Source organism: Triticum aestivum, chromosome 2D, assembly GCF_018294505.1.
Source record: "Triticum aestivum cultivar Chinese Spring chromosome 2D, IWGSC CS RefSeq v2.1, whole genome shotgun sequence".
Lineage (NCBI taxonomy): Eukaryota > Viridiplantae > Streptophyta > Magnoliopsida > Poales > Poaceae > Triticum > Triticum aestivum.
The window spans coordinates 358,516,488-358,533,692 of NC_057799.1; positions in this window are offsets into that span (position 1 = coordinate 358,516,488).

The window sequence follows — 17,205 nt, forward strand, 5'->3', positions numbered from 1 at the left end:
GATCACTCCTCCTCCTTCCCTCGCGCCGCCACACATCGCCAGAGAGAGGAGCTCCCCGTGCTACAAGGCCCGAGCGCCTCTTCCCCTCCTCGCCATCGCCGCCCTGGCGAGCGAGCCCCAGCGCCCCTCCATGCGACGCCTCCCCTTCTCCTGCTCCTACACGACGCCCTGCTGCCGGCCAAGTCCCGGCCTCCAACGACAGGATCAGCCCCGAGCTGCCGCGCCTCCACGCCGTCATCCGCATCCCCAGCCTCCTCGCCGGTGACATGCAGTTCCAGCAGACCCCGCGCGCCCTCTCCTTCCCTTCCTGCCTCGTCCTCGGTGCTTCGTCCCTGAGCCCTACGCGCCCGACGCTGTCCCGTCTCCTCGCGCCGGCCCCGTCACCAAGTCCCGCCGCTGGAGCTCGCCTTCGTCCCGACTCCGGCCGTATCAGGTCCCGCCGGATCCGCCCTTGCGTGAACCGGATCCGCCGCTGCCGCTCATCCATGGCGCCATGGCCTCTGCCCCTTTTGGCCGAACGACGTTGCCGCCGACGTGCTCTGCCAGGATCCGGTGGATCTCGGCTTCCCCCGCGGCTCTGCCGCCCCGCCATATTCCCGGAGCCACGGTGCCCTGCATCGCGCCAAGTCCCGCGGCCGTCGCCCCTGCATCGCGCCCCGTTGCTATTGACGCCAAGTCCAAGGACCACCGAGCATGGGATTCGCCAAGTACCACTACTAATGCCTTTGGATTCGCCAAGTACACCACCGGCAAGACCACACGGATGCTCGAACGAGTGCCGAACGAAACACCAAGTCCCTCTTCTGGATCTGTGTACGACCTTTGTAACGATGTGCCGAGTACCTCTACGGGCGCATTGAACGTCTATGAACCATGCACGACTACAACGCGAACGGGTACCCGATTGCCCCGAAGAACTCGGATTCGTCGAGTCCCTCTCCAAGACGTGTACCACTACTTCCACTACCGTCACCGTGTACCACTACTTCCACTACCGTCGCGAGAACGACTACTTCTACTACGACCCGTGAACGACTACTTCCCTCGACATTTTTGAACCGCCTTGAAACGCACGCTTCAAAGGTATAATGACGAGACGACCACCGTGGACCGAATGCATGTGTTGTATGAGATGCTCGTGTTTGCACCATGTCCGATTTGTCACTCGTTTCCATGCCACTAACCTGTGGGAACCCGGTAGTCGGGAGCACCCCACCATCTCTAGCATGTTTCGCACATCCGCACACTTGCTTCTTTTGCACCGGTATCTCCATGAGCTACCGGAATCGATATGTTGCCGTGGCATCATTTTCGGATTCGTTGCCGTGGCACCCCTTTCTTCCACCACGGTGACAAACGCCTCGTATCTTGCTCAAGTCAATATTTTCATTAAATTGCATAAAACTTGCATATGTCATCCGCATCATGTTAACAACATTTAAAATTGTTGTTTGCTTTAAATTGCTATATGCATATGGGGGTTTTCCGGAATTGTTGTTTGTTATTTCCGGCCTCATTTAAACTTTCCTAAATAGATAGTTTATTTATGCTTCACCCCTTGCCATGTTGAATAACATTTAATATTGTTGGGTACATAAACAAGAGCGAACTAAATAACTCGAATGTGGTGTTTCGTCAATATGCAACTCGTTGCATATTGAGCTCCACTTAATTTGTGTTGGAGATCGTTGCAGAAATTAAAAAAAATTCTACGCATCACCAAGAACAATCTATGGAGTCTTCTAGCAACGAGAGGGAAAAGAGTGCATCTACATACCCTTGTAGATCGCGAGCGGAAGCGTTCAAGTGAACGGGGTTGATGGAGTCGTACTCGTCGTGATCCAAATCACCGATGACCGAGCGCCGAACGAACGGCACCTCCGCGTTCAACACACGTACGGTTGGGGAAGACGTCTCCTCCTTCTTGATCCAGCAAGGGGAGGGAGAGGTTGATGGAGATCCAGCAGCACGACGGCGTGGTGGTGGAAGCAGTGGGGATCTCGGCAGGGCTTCGCCAAGCTCAGCGAGAGGGAGAGGTGTCACGGGAGGGAGAGGGAGGCGCCAGGGGCTTGGGGTGCTGCTCCCATGCGCCTCCCCACTATATATAGGGGTGGAGGGGGCTGGTTTCTTGCCCTCCAAATCCATTGGGGCGTTGGCAAAGGTGGGGGAAAGAAATCCCATCATTTCCCTTCCCCACCGATTGTTATCCCCCTTTTTTAGGGATCTTGATCTTATCCCTTCGAGATATGATCTTATTCCTTCTAAGGTGGGATCTTGGTGCGCCTTGACCAGGGGTGTGGGGCCTTGCCCCCACTACCCACGTTCATGTGGGTTCCCCCATGCAGGTGGGCCCCACTTCGGAACCTTCTAGAACCTTCCCGGTACAATACCGAAAAATCCCGAACATTTTCCGGTGGCCAAAATAGGACTTCCCATATATAAATCTTTACCTTCGGACCATTCCGGAACTCCTCGTGTCCGGGATCTCATCCGGGACTCCGAACAACTTTCGGTTAACCGCATACTAATATCTCTACAACTCTAGCGTCACCGAACCTTAAGTGTGTAGACCCTACGGGTTCGGGAGACATGCAGACATGACCGAGACGACTCTCCGGTCAATAACCAACAGCGGGATCTGGATACCCATGTTGGCTCCCACATGTTCCACGATGATCTCATCAGATGAACCACGATGTTGAGGATTCAATCCATCCCGTATACAATTCCCTTTGTCAATCGGTACGTTACTTGCCCGAGATTCGATCGTCGGTATCCCAATACCTTGTTCAATCTCGTTACCGGCAAGTCACTTTACTCGTACCGTAATGCATGATCCCGTGACCAAACACTTGGTCACATTGAGCTCATTATGATGATGCATTACCGAGTGGGCCCAGAGATACCTCTCCGTCATACGGAGTGACAAATCCCAGTCTCGATTCGTGCCAACCCAACAGACACTTTCGGAGATACCCGTAGTGCACCTTTATTGCCACCCAGTTACGTTGTGACGTTTGGCACACCCAAAGCACTCCTATGTATCCGGGAGTTGCACAATCTCATGGTCTAAGGAAATGATACTTGACATTTGGAAAAGCTCTAGCAAACGAACTACACGATCTTGTGCTATGCTTAGGATTGGGTCTTGTCCATCACATCATTCTCCTAATGATGTGATCCCGTTATCAATGACATCCAATGTCCATAGTCAGGAAACCATGACTATCTGTTGATCAACGAGCTAGTCAACTAGAGGCTCACTAGGGACATGTTGTGGTCTATGTATTCACACATGTATTACGATTTCCGGATAACACAATTATAGCATGAACAAGAGACAATTATCATGAACAAGGAAATATAATAATAACCATTTTATTATTGCCTCTAGGGCATATTTCCAACAGTCTCCCACTTGCACTAGAGTCAATAATCTAGTTACATTGTGATGAATCGAACACCCATAGAGTTCTAGTGTTGATCATGTTTTGCTCTAGGGAGAGGTTTAGTCAACGGATCTGCTACATTCAGGTCCGTATGTACTTTACAAATATCTATGTCTCCATTTTGAACATTTTCACGAATGGAGTTGAAGCGACGCTTGATATGCCTGGTCTTCCTGTGAAACCTGGGCTCCTTGGCAAGGGCAATAGCTCCAGTGTTGTCACAGAAGAGAGTCATCGGGCCCGACGCATTGAGAATAACTCCTAGGTCGGTAATGAACTCCTTCACCCAGATTGCTTCTTGTGCTGCCTCTGAGGCCGCCATGTATTCCGCTTCACATGTAGATCCCGCCACAACGCTTTGCTTGCAACTGCACCAGCTTACTGCCCCACCATTCAAAATATACACGTATCCGGTTTGTGACTTAGAGTCATCCAGATCTGTGTCAAAACTAGCATCGACGTAACCCTTTACGATGAGCTCTTCGTCACCTCCATAAACGAGAAACATATCCTTAGTCCTCTTCAGGTACTTCAGGATATTCTTGACCACTATCCAGTGTTCCATGCCGGGATTACTTTGGTACCTTCCTACCAAACTTACGGCAAGGTTTACATTAGGTCTGGTACACAGCATGGCATACATAATAGACCCTATGGCCGAGGCATAGGGGACGACACTCATCTTTTCTCTATCTTCTGCCGTGGCCGGGCATTGAGCCGTGCTCAATTGCACACCTTGCAATACAGGCAATAACCCCTTCTTGGACTGATCCATATTGAACTTCTTCAATATCTTGTCAAGGTACGTACTTTGTGAAAGACCAATGAGGCGTCTTGATCTATCTCTATAGATCTTGATGCCTAATATATAAGCAGCTTCTCCAAGGTCCTTCATTGAAAAACACTTGTTCAAGTAGGCCTTTATGCTTCCCAAGAATTCTATATCATTTCCCATCAACAGTATGTCATCCACATATAATATGAGAAATGCTACAGAGCTCCCACTCACTTTCTTGTAAACACGGGCTTCTCCATAAGTCTGTGTAAACCCAAACGCTTTGATCATCTCATCAAATCGAATGTTCCAACTCCGAGATGCTTGCACCAGCCCATAGATGGAGCGCTGGAGCTTGCATACCTTGTTAGCATTCTTAGGATCGACAAAACCTTCCGGTTGCATCATATACAATTCTTCCTTAAGAGAGCCGTTAAGGAATGTCGTTTTGACGTCCATTTGCCATATCTCATAATCATAGTATGCGGCAATTGCTAACATGATTCGGACGGACTTCAGCTTCGCTACGGGTGAGAAAGTCTCATCGTAGTTAACCCCTTGAACTTGTCGATAACCCTTAGCGACAAGTCGAGCTTTATAGATGGTAACATTACCATCCGCATCTGTCTTCTTCTTAAAGATCCATTTGTTTTCTATCGCTCGCCGATCATGGGGCAAGTCTGTCAAAGTCCACACTTTGTTTTCATACATGGATCCTATCTCAGATTGCATGGCTTCAAGCCATTTGTCGGAATCTAGGCCCGCCATTGCTTCTTCATAGTTCGAAGGTTCACCGTTGTCTAACAACATGATTTCCAAGACAGGGTTGCCGTACCACTCTGGCGTGGAACGTGTCCTTGTGGACCTACGAAGTTCAGTAGGAGCTTGATCCGAAGTACCTTGATCATCATCATCATTAACTTCCTCTCTAGTCGGTGCAGGCACCACAGGAACATCTTCCTGAGTTGCGCTACTTTCCGGTTCAAGAGGTAGTACTTCATCAAGTTCCACTTTCCTCCCACTTACTTCTTTCGAGAGAAACTCTTTCTCCAGAAAGGACCCGTTCTTGGCAACAAAGATCTTGCCTTCGGATCTGAGGTAGAAGGTATACCCAATGGTTTCCTTAGGGTATCCTATGAAGACGCATTTTTCTGACTTGGGTTCGAGCTTTTCAGGTTGAAGTTTCTTGACATAAGCATCGCATCCCCAAACTTTTAGAAACGACAGCTTAGGTTTCTTCCCAAACCATAATTCATACGGTGTCGTCTCAACGGATTTCGACAGAGCCCTATTTAAAGTGAATGCGGCAGTCTCTAAAGCATAGCCCCAAAATGAGAGCGGTAGATCGGTAAGAGACATCATAGATCACACCATATCCAATAGAGTGCGATTAAGACGTTCGGACACACCATTTCACTGAGGTGTTCCAGGCGGCGTGAGTTGTGAAACTATTCCACATTTCCTTAAGTGTGTGCCAAATTCGTGACTCAAATATTCCCCTCCACGATCTGATTGTAAGAACTTTATTTTTGTGTCACGTTGATTCTCAACCTCACTCTGAAATTCCTTGAACTTTTCAAAGGTCTCAGACTTGTGTTTCATTAAGTAGACATACCCATATCTACTCAAGTCATCAGTGAGAGTGAGAACATAACGATAGCCACAGCGAGCCTCAACACTCATTGGACCGCACACATCAGTATGTATGATTTCCAATAAGTTGGTTGCTCGCTCCATTGTTCCGGAGAACGGAGTCTTGGTCATCTTACCCACGAGGCATGGTTCGCACGTGTCAAATGATTCGTAATCAAGAGACTCCAAAAGTCCATCTGCATGGAGCTTCTTCATGCGTTTGACACCAATGTGACCAAGACGGCAGTGCCACAAGTATGTGGGACTATCATTATCAACCTTACATCTTTTGGTATTCACACTATGAATATGTGTAACACTACGTTCGAGATTCATTAAGAATAAACCATTAACCAGCGGGGCATGACCATAAAACATATCTCTCATATAAATAGAACAACCATTATTCTCGGATTTAAATGAGTAGCCATCTCGAATTAAACGAGATCCTGATACAATGTTCATGCTCAAAGCTGGCACTAAATAACAATTATTGAGGTTTAAAACTAATCCCATAGGTAAATGTAGAGGTAGCGTGCCGACGGCGATCACATCGACCTTGGAACCATTCCCGACGCGCATCGTCACCTCGTCCTTTGCCAGTCTCCGTTTATTCCGCAGCTCCTGCTTTGAGTTACAAATATGAGCAACCGCACCGGTATCAAATACCCAGGAGCTACTATGAGTGCTGGTAAGGTACACATCAATAACATGTATATCACATATACCTTTGGTGTTGCCGGCCTTCTTGTCCGCTAAGTACTTGGGGCAGTTCCGCTTCCAGTGACCACTTCCCTTGCAATAAAAGCACTCAGTCTCAGGCTTGGGTCCATTCTTTGGCTTCTTCCCGGCAACTGGCTTACCGGGCGCGGCAACTCCCTTGCCGTCCTTCTTGAATTTCTTCTTACCCTTGCTTTTCTTGAACTTAGTGGTTTTATTCACCATCAACACTTGATGTTCCTTTTTGATCTCCACCTCCACTGATTTCAGCATCGAATGTACCTCAGGAATGGTCTTTTTGATCCCCTGCATATTGAAGTTCATCACAAAGCTCTTGTAGCTCGGTGGAAGCGACTGAAGGATTCTGTCAATGACCGCGTCATCCGGGAGATTAACTCCCAGCTGAGTCAAGCGGTTGTGTAACCCAGACATTTTGAGTATGTGCTCACTGACAGAACTATTTTCCTCCATCTTACAACTGAAGAACTTGTCGGAGACTTCATATCTCTCGACCCGGGCATGAGCTTGGAAAACCATTTTAAGCTCTTCGAACATCTCATATGCTCCGTGTTGCTCAAAACGCTTTTGGAGCCCCAGTTCTAAGCTGTAAAGCATGCCGCACTGAACGAGGGAATAATCATCAGCACGCTGCTGCCAAGCGTTCATAACGTCTTGGTTCTCTGGGATGGGTGCGTCACCTAGCGGTGCTTCTAGGACATAATCTTTCTTGGCAGCTATGAGGATGATCCTCAGGTTCCGGACCCAGTCCGTATAGTTGCTGCCATCATCTTTCAGCTTGGTTTTCTCTAGGAACGCGTTGAAGTTGAGGGCAACATTAGCGTGGGCCATTTGATCTACAAGACATATTGTAAAGATTTTAGACTAAGTTCATGATAATTAAGTTCATCCAATCAAATTATTCAATGAACTCCCACTCAGATAGACATCCCTCTAGTCATCTAAGTGAAACATGATCCGAGTCAACTAGGCCGTGTCCGATCATCACGTGAGACGGGCTAGTCAACATCGGTGAACATCTTCATGTTGATCGTATCTTCTATACGACTCATGCTCGACCTTTCGGTCTTCCGTGTTCCGAGGCCATGTCTGTACATGCTAGGCTCGTCAAGTCAACCTAAGTGTATTGCGTGTGTAAATCTGGCTTACACCCGTTGTATTCGAACGTTAGAATCTATCACACCCGATCATCACGTGGTGCTTCGAAACAACGAACCTTCGCAACGGTGCACAGTTAGGGGGAACACTTTCTTGAAATTATTGCGAGGGATCATCTTATTTAAGCTACCGTCGTTCTAAGCAAATAAGATGTAAAACATGATAAACATCACATGCAATCAAATAGTGACATGATATGGCCAGTATCATATTGCTCCTTTGATCTCCATCTTCGGGGCGCCATGATCATCTTCTTCACCGGCATGACACCATGATCTCCATCATCGTGTCTTCATGAAGTTGTCACGCCAACGATTACATCTACTTCTATGGCTAACGTGTTTAGCAATAAAGTAAAGTAATTTACATGGCGTTATTCAATGACATGCAGGTCATACAAAAAATAAAGACAACTCCTATGGCTCCTGCCGGTTGTCATACTCATCGACATGCAAGTCGTGATTCCTATTACAAGAACATGATCAATCTCATACATCACATATATTTCATTCATCACATCCTTTTGGCCATATCACATCACAAGGCATATGTTGCAAAAACAAGTTAGACGTCCTCTAATTGTTGTTGCATGTTTTTACGTGGCTTCTATTGGTTTCTAGCAAGAACGTTTCTTACCTACGTAAATCCACAACGTGATATGCCAACTTCTATTTACCCTTCATAAGGACCCTTTTCATTGAATCCGATCCGACTAAAGCTGGAGAGACAGACACCCGCTAGCCACCTTATGCAACTAGTGCATGTCAGTCGGTGGAACCTGTCTCACGTAAGCGTACGTGTAAGGTCGGTCCGGGCCGCTTCATCCCACGATGCCGCCGAAACAAGATAAGACTAGTAGTGGCAAGAAAATTGACAACATCGGCGCCCACAACAAGTTTGTGTTCTACTCGTGCATAGAAACTACGCATAGACCTAGCTCATGATGCCACTGTTGGAGATCGTTGCAGAAATTAAAAAAAATTCTATGCATCACCAAGAACAATCTATGGAGTCTTCTAGCAACGAGAGGGAAAAGAGTGCATCTACATACCCTTGTAGATCGCGAGCGGAAGCGTTCAAGTGAACGGGGTTGATGGAGTCGTACTCGTCGTGATCCAAATCACCGATGACCGAGCGCCGAACGGACGGCACCTCCGCGTTCAACACACGTACGGTTGGGGAAGACGTCTCCTCCTTCTTGATCCAGCAAGGGGAGGGAGAGGTTGATGGAGATCCAGCAACGCGACGGCGTGGTGGTGGAAGCAGCGGGGATCTCGGCAGGGCTTCGCCAAGCTCAGCGAGAGGGAGAGGTGTCACGAGAGGGAGAGGGAGGCGCCAGGGGCTTGGGGTGCTGCTCCCATGCGCCTCCCCAATATATATAGGGGTGGAGGGGGCTGGTTTCTTGCCCTCCAAGTCCATTGGGGCGTTGGCAAAGGTGGGGGAAAGAAATCCCATCATTTCCCTTCCCCACCGATTGTTATCCCCCTTTTTTAGGGATCTTGATCTTATCCCTTCGAGATATGATCTTATTCCTTCTAAGGTGGGATCTTGGTGCGCCTTGACCAGGGGTGTGGGGCCTTGCCCCCACTACCCACGTTCATGTGGGTCCCCCCATGCAGGTGGGCCCCACTTCAGAACCTTCTAGAACCTTCCCGGTACAATACCGAAAAATCCCGAACATTTTCCGGTGGCCAAAATAGGACTTCCCATATATAAATCTTTACCTTCGGACCATTCCGGAACTCCTCGTGACGTCCGGGATCTCATCCGGGACTCCGAACAACTTTCGATTAACCGCATACTAATATCTCTACAACTCTAGCGTCACCGAACCTTAAGTGTGTAGACCCTACGGGTTCGGGAGACATGCAGACATGACCGAGACGACTCTCCGGTCAATAACCAACAGCGGGATCTGGATACCCATGTTGGCTCCCACATGTTCCACGATGATCTCATCGGATGAACCACGATGTCGAGGATTCAATCAATCCCGTATACAATTCCCTTTGTCAATCGGTACGTTACTTGCCCGAGATTCGATCGTCGGTATCCCAATACCTTGTTCAATCTCGTTACCGGCAAGTCACTTTACTCGTACCGTAATGCATGATCCCGTGACCAAACACTTGGTCACATTGAGCTCATTATGATGATGCATTACCGAGTGGGCCCAGAGATACCTCTCCGTCATACGGAGTGACAAATCCCAGTCTCGATTCGTGCCAACCCAACAGACACTTTTGGAGATACCCGTAGTGCACCTTTATAGCCACCCAGTTACGTTGTGACGTTTGGCACACCCAAAGCACTCCTATGGTATCCGGGAGTTGCACAATCTCATGGTCTAAGGAAATGATACTTGACATTTGGAAAAGCTCTAGCAAACGAACTACATGATCTTGTGCTATGCTTAGGATTGGGTCTTGTCCATCACATCCTTCTCCTAATGATGTGATCCCGTTATCAATGACATCCAATGTCCATAGTCAGGAAACCATGACTATCTGTTGATCAACGAGCTAGTCAACTAGAGGCTCACTAGGGACATGTTGTGGTATATGTATTCACACATGTATTACGATTTCCGGATAACACAATTATAGCATGAACAATAGACAATTATCATGAACAAGGAAATATAATAATAACCATTTTATTATTGCCTCTAGGGCATATTTCCAACAATTTGTAGCATTGTTTGTGCACCTTGCCATGCCATGCCTCTTTATATGGACATGCATCATACTTGTTTGTGCATCATGCCATGTGTATGTGATGGATGTTTACCATGTTGTTTGCTTCTTTCCGGTTTGCTTCTCTCGCTAGCTTCGGTTTCGTTCCGGAGTTGTGAGGATTCGTTCGACTACGTCCGTTTGTCTTCTTCATGGACTCGTTCTTCTTCCTTGCGGGTTTTCAGGCAAGATGACCATACCCTCGAAATCACTTCTATCTTTGCTTTCTAGTTGTTCGCTCTATTGCTATGACGCGCTACCTACCACTTGCTATATCATGCCTCCCATATTGCCATGTCAAGCCTCTAACCCACCTTTCCTAGCAAACCGTTGTTTGGCTAAGTTACCGCTTTTGCTCAGCCCTTCTTATAGCGTTGCTAGTTGCAGGTGAAGTTGAAGATTGCTCCATGTTGGAACATGTTTATGTTGGGATATCACAATATCTCTTATCTTAATTAATGCATCGATATACTTGGTAAAGGGTGGAAGGCTCGGCCTTATGCCTGGTGTTTTGTTCCACTCTTGCCGCCCTAGTTTCCGTCATACCGGTGTTATATTCCTTGATTTTTGCATTCCTTACGCGGTTGGGTGATTTATGGGACCCCCTTGACAGTTCGCTTTGAATAAAACTCCTCCAGCAAGGCCCAACCTTGGTTTTAACATTTGCCACCTAAGCCTTTTTCCCTTGGGTTCTGCAGACTCAAGGGTCATCTTTATTTTAACCCTCCGGGCCAGTGCTCCTCCGAGTGTTGGTCCAAACTAGAGCCCTTTGCAGCGCCACCTCGGGGAAACTTGAGGCCTGGTTTTAGTTGTACGGACTGCTCATCCGGTGTGCCCTGAGAACGAGATATGTGCAGCTCCTATCGGGATTTGTCGGCACATTCGGGTGGTCTTGCTGGACTTGTTTTACCATTGTTGAAATGTCTTGTAAACCGGGATTCCGAGACTGATCGGGTCTTCCCGGGAGAAGGAATATCCTTCGTTGACCGTGAGATCTTATAATGGGCTAAGTTGGGACACCCCTGCAGGGTATAAACTTTCGAGAGCCGTGCCCGTGGTTATGTGGCAGATGGGAATTTGTTAATATCCGGTTGTAGAGAACTTGACACTTGACTTAATTAAAATACATCAACCGCGTGTGTAGTCGTGATGGTCTCTTTTCGGCGGAGTCCGGTAAGTGAACACGGTTTGGGTTATGTATGAACGTAAGTAGTTTCAGGATCACTTCTTGATCACTTCTAGCTTCTCGACCGATGCGTTGCTTCTCTTCTCGCTCTTATTTGCGTATGTTAGCCACCATATATGCTTAATGCTTGCTGCAGCTCCACCTCATTACCCTATCCTTCCTATAAGCTTAAATAGTCTTGATCTCGCGGGTGTGAGATTGTTGAGTCCCCATGACTCACAGATTCTACCAAAACAGTTGCAGGTGCCGACGATACCAGTGCAGTTGATGCTACCGAACTCAAGTGGGAGTTCGACGAGGACCTTGGTCGTTACTATGTTTCGTTTCCTGTTGATCAGTAGTGGAGCCCAGTTGGGACGATCGGGGATCTAGCATTTGGGGTTATCTTCTTTTCATTTGGATTTGACCGTAGTCGGTCTATGTGTATATTTTGGATGATGTATGAATTTATTTATGTTTTGTGTGAAGTGGCGACTGTAAGCCAACTCTCTCTATCCCATTCTTGTTCATTACATGGGATTGTGTGAAGATGACCCTTCTTGCGACAATACCTACAATGCGGTTATGCCTCTAAGTCATGCCTCGACACGTGGGAGATATAGCCGCATCGTGGGCGTTACAGCTGCCCATCGTCGAAAGGCTATCTAAGAAACTCTCCACATGGTGCACAACTCTCCTCTCCCGTGGCGAGCGCCTTGCCCTAGTCCGTCACGTGTTATGTGCGATCCCCTCCCACATCATGGTCGCCATTGCCATCTGCCCTCCGGTGCTTAAGCAGGTCAACCGCATCATTCGGGAGTTTCTTTGGCACGGCAGAAAGGACACCCGTAGTGGGCATGGCCCCGTCAACTGACAGCACGGCTGTCGCCCTCTCGAGCTTGGCGGCCTCAGGATCTAGGACCTCCACCACCAAGGCATTGCGCTGCGCGTGCGTTGGCTGTGGCTTCAACGCACGGACCCCAGCAGACCTTGGGCGCATCTTCATCTCCCAAGCGACCCCGACGCCTCCGCTATCTTCTGGGCCTCTACATCCTGGGACGTCGGCGATGGCCGGACTTGCCGATTCTGGACGGACCACTGGATCAATGGCCAGGCAGTCTCCGATGTCGCCCCTTCCCTCCTCCCCTTGTCCCACGGCGCCTGCGGAAGCGCACGGTGGTAGAGGCGCTCCACGGCCGCAGCTAGATCGCTGACCTTCATGGCGCCCTGACCCCTGGTGCACTTGCCAACTACGTGCACCGGTGGAGAACGCTCCGGCCTATCGTTCTCTCCAGCCTACCCGACCATCAGATCTGGAGATGGACCGCGAATGCCAAGTACTCGGCCAAGTCTTGCTACCTGGCCTTGTACGCTGGTTCCACTGCGGCCCCATTCTAGCAACTGACGTGGAAATGCTGGGCTCCCCTGTGAGTCAAGATCTTCACATGGCTCGCCGACCTCGACCGTTGCTGGACCGCCGCCAGACTCGCTTGACACGGCCTGCCACACAACAACCGATGTGTCCTTTGTGATCAGGCTATGGAGACCATGCAGCACATCATCATTGGCTGCCCTTTCTCTCGGCAAATATGGCATGATGTGCTTGCTTGGGTGCGTGCTACCCCCCCCCCCGACCGGAGACGAAGACTTCCTCCCCTGGTGCACGTCGGCCATCGTTGGATCCCCCTCCGGCCTTCGCAAGGGCCTTGCCACGTTAGCTATGCTCACAGCTTGGTGCATCTGGAAACACCGCAACCGCTGCGTGTTCGACAGCGATTCCCCCTCCACCTCGAGGCTGTTTGCATCTATTCAGGACGAGGCTAGGACTTGGGATCAAGCTGGTGCTCGTCAACTAAATCTATTGCTGGCATAGGAGTGTAATAATAATATTGTTGGGCTGAGCATCCCACCCTCAAAAGGCTCTGCGGCTCCTTCTTCGAGCCCGCACAGCCCCCTTGTATTCTCCCTACCTATCAATGAAATGATACGCACTTTTGCGTATTCGCGAGAAAAAAAACATACTTATTGCAAAAAATTATTAGCCATCAAAGCAAAGTACTACACGCATGCTCTTAGGGGGATAGATTGGTAGGAAAAGACCATCGCTCGTCCCCGACCGCCACTCATAAGGAAGACAGTAAAAAAAATCATGCTCTGACTTCATCACATAACGGTTCATCATACATGCATGCTATGGGAATCACAAACTTTAACACAAGTATTTCTACCAATCCACAATTACTCACTAGCATGACTCTAATATCACCATCTTTATATCTCAAAACAAATGCAAGGAATCAAACTTCTCATATTATTCAATGCTCTTATATGAACGTTTTTATTATATCCCTCTTGGATGCCCATCATATTAGGACTAAATTCATAACCTAAACAAATTACCATGTTGTTTAAATACTCTCAAAATAATATCAGTAAAGTATGAGAGTTCATCAATTTCTACAAAATAAAACCACCGCCGTGCTCTAAAAAGATATGAGTGAAGCACTAGAGCAAACTGTCTAGCTCAAAAGATATAAGTGAAGCACATAGAATATTCTAATAAATTCATGATTAATGCGTGTCTCTTTCAAAAGGTGTGCACAACAAGAATGATTGTAGCAAACTAAAAAGCAAAGACTCATATCATACAAGACACTCCAAGCAAAACACATATCTGTGGTGAATAAAAATATAGCCTCAAGTAAATTTACCGATAGATTGAAGACGAATGAGGGGATGCCATCCGGGGCATCCCCAAGCTTAGATGCTTGGTTGTCCTTGGATATTACCTTGGGTGCCTTGGGCATCCCCAAGCTTAGGCTCTTGCCACTCCTTATTCCGTGGTCCATCAAAACTTTATCCAAAACTTGAAAACTTCACAACACAAAACTCAACAGAACGTAAGCTTCATTAGTATAATAAAGCAAATCACCACTTTAGATACTATTGGGAACTCATTCTAAATTTATATTGGTGTAATATCTACTTTATTCCAACTTCTTCATGGTTCATACCCCCGATACTACCCATAAGTTCATCAAAATAAGCAAACAACACATAGAAAACAGAATCTGTCAAAAATAGAACAATTTGTTGTAATCTGGAAACTTCGTATAGTACTGTAACTCCAAAAATTCTGAAAAATTAGGACATCCTAGGAAATTTGTATATCAATATTTAAAAAAAATCAGAATTTTATCACGCTTCTACGATTTTAAACAATTCTGCTACTGGACACTTTCTGTTTTTCAGCAAGATCAAATCAACTATCACCATAGACCATCCCAAAGGTCTTACTTGGCACAAACACTAAATAAAAACACTAAAACGCAACTACTACAGAAGTAATCATGTGTATTTATTCAAGAACAGTAGCAAAAACAAAAAACAAAAAATAAAATTGGGTTGCCTCCCAACAAGCGCTATTGTTTAACGCCCCTAGCTAGGCATAAAACATAGATCTAGGTATTGTCATCTTTAGTATGTAATTCTTTCCTGATCAAATCTTCCAAAACCTTTCTTAGTAAATCTTTCTTTTCATGTTCTTCCTTTCTAGCGGGAGAGCTTAAAGCATGGAAAGGACTCCGATTAGTGATTTTAACATTCATAATGTCATACTTAGGATCATCACCAAAAATATCTTCATAAGGAACATGTAATTCACTCTTAATGGGTTTTCTAGATAAGTCTTCAATCCATTCTTTATTAGAACCTTCATCAATTCCTTTAGTAACCCAATCAAATCTATCATAAGCATCAATGTATAAGGCTTGCATAATTTCGGGATAAGGAACCCTTTTTCTTCGATTTTCACTAAAAGCATCATAATCCTTAGATTCAAAACCACGTAAAGTTTCTTTATCATCAAGAATCTCTTCTATTTGAGGATGCTCAATATTCATGTTATAGAAAGCAAAAAAATTCCCTAGCCTCTCTGACTACATAATCAAATTCATGCATAAGGATAATGGTAGCAAGTTTCTTAGCTTTGGGATCTAAGATATTGGGGAGTTCATAAAACATCTTTTCTAAAGCAGGATGAATGTGTAAAAATTCTCTTTCCAGTTTAAGCACAAGCATAGAAATAGCATCCGCATAGCAATTGGTATTATCAAGGATAGCTCCCCTAATCATTGGCATAACTCCCGTGCAATAAAAAAATCTTGAATAACATTCTTTCCAATAATATTACCATCACCAACATAAAAGATTTTTATTTTAAGATCGGTGGGAGTATCGGTTTCAGGAGGATCATGGTTAAGAACAAGAGATTCAAAATTTTCCTCGAGATTGTTACTACTCTCTTCAATGAAAACATCCCCGGATTCAGACATGATGGCAAGAAACTAATCTAGCACACAAGCAAACAAAAGCAAACGAAAAGACGAACAAAAGAAGGCGAATAAAAAGGCAAATATTTTTGTGTTTTTCTGAAAATGTTTTAGAAGTGGGGGAGAGTAAAACGAGAGGCAAATGGAAAGTAATGTAAGTGCAAGAGATGAGAGTTTATGATAGGTACTTGGTAGGCTTGATGTAGAACCTCCCCGGCAACGGTGCCAAAAATTCTTCCTACTACTTCTTGAGCTTGCGTTGATTTTTCCCTTGAAGACGAAAGGGTGATGCAGCAAAGTAGAGATAAATATTTCCCTCAGTTAAGAACCAAGGTATCAATCCAGTAGGAGGCACAAGCAAGTCCCCAATATATGCCCTGCACAAACTAACAAACACTTGCACGCAAGGCGAAAGAGGGGTTGTCAATCCCTTCACGGTCACTTGCATGAGTGAGATCTAATAGAGATAGGTATAAAAGATAAGTAAATAACAAAACAAAGTAAATATAAATAAATTTCAGCAAGGTATTTTTGGATTTTTTTGGTTTATAGATCTGAAAATAATATGATGGAAAATAGACCCAGGGGCCATAGGTTTCACTAGAGGCTTCTCTCTTGAAGAAAGCATACGGTGAGTAAACAAATTACTGTTGAGCAATTGATAGAAAGGCGTAAAGTTATGATGGTATCTAAGGCAATGATCATGAATATAGGCATCATATCTGTGACAAGTAGACCGAAATGATTCTGCATCTACTACTATTACTCCACACATCGACCGACTCCTGCCTGCATCTAGAGTATTAAGTTTATAAGAACATAGTAACGCTTTAAGCAAGATGACATAACGTAGAGGGATAAACTCAAGCAATATGATATAAACCCCATCTTTTTATCCTTAATGCCAACAATACAATACGTGCTTCGCTGCCCCTTTTGTCACTGGGAGAGGACACCGCAAGATTGAACCCATCACAAAGCACTTCTCCCATTGCAAGAAAAATCAATCTAGTTAGCCAAACCAAATCGATAGATCGGATAGAGTTACTAAGCTATCTCAATCATGCATAAAATAGTTCATAAAAGACTCAAATAATATTCATAGATAATCTGATCATAAATCCACAATTCATCGGATCTCAACAAATGCACCGCAAAAGAAGATTACATCGAATAGATCCCCAAGAACATTAAGGAGAACATTGTATTGAAGATCAAAGAG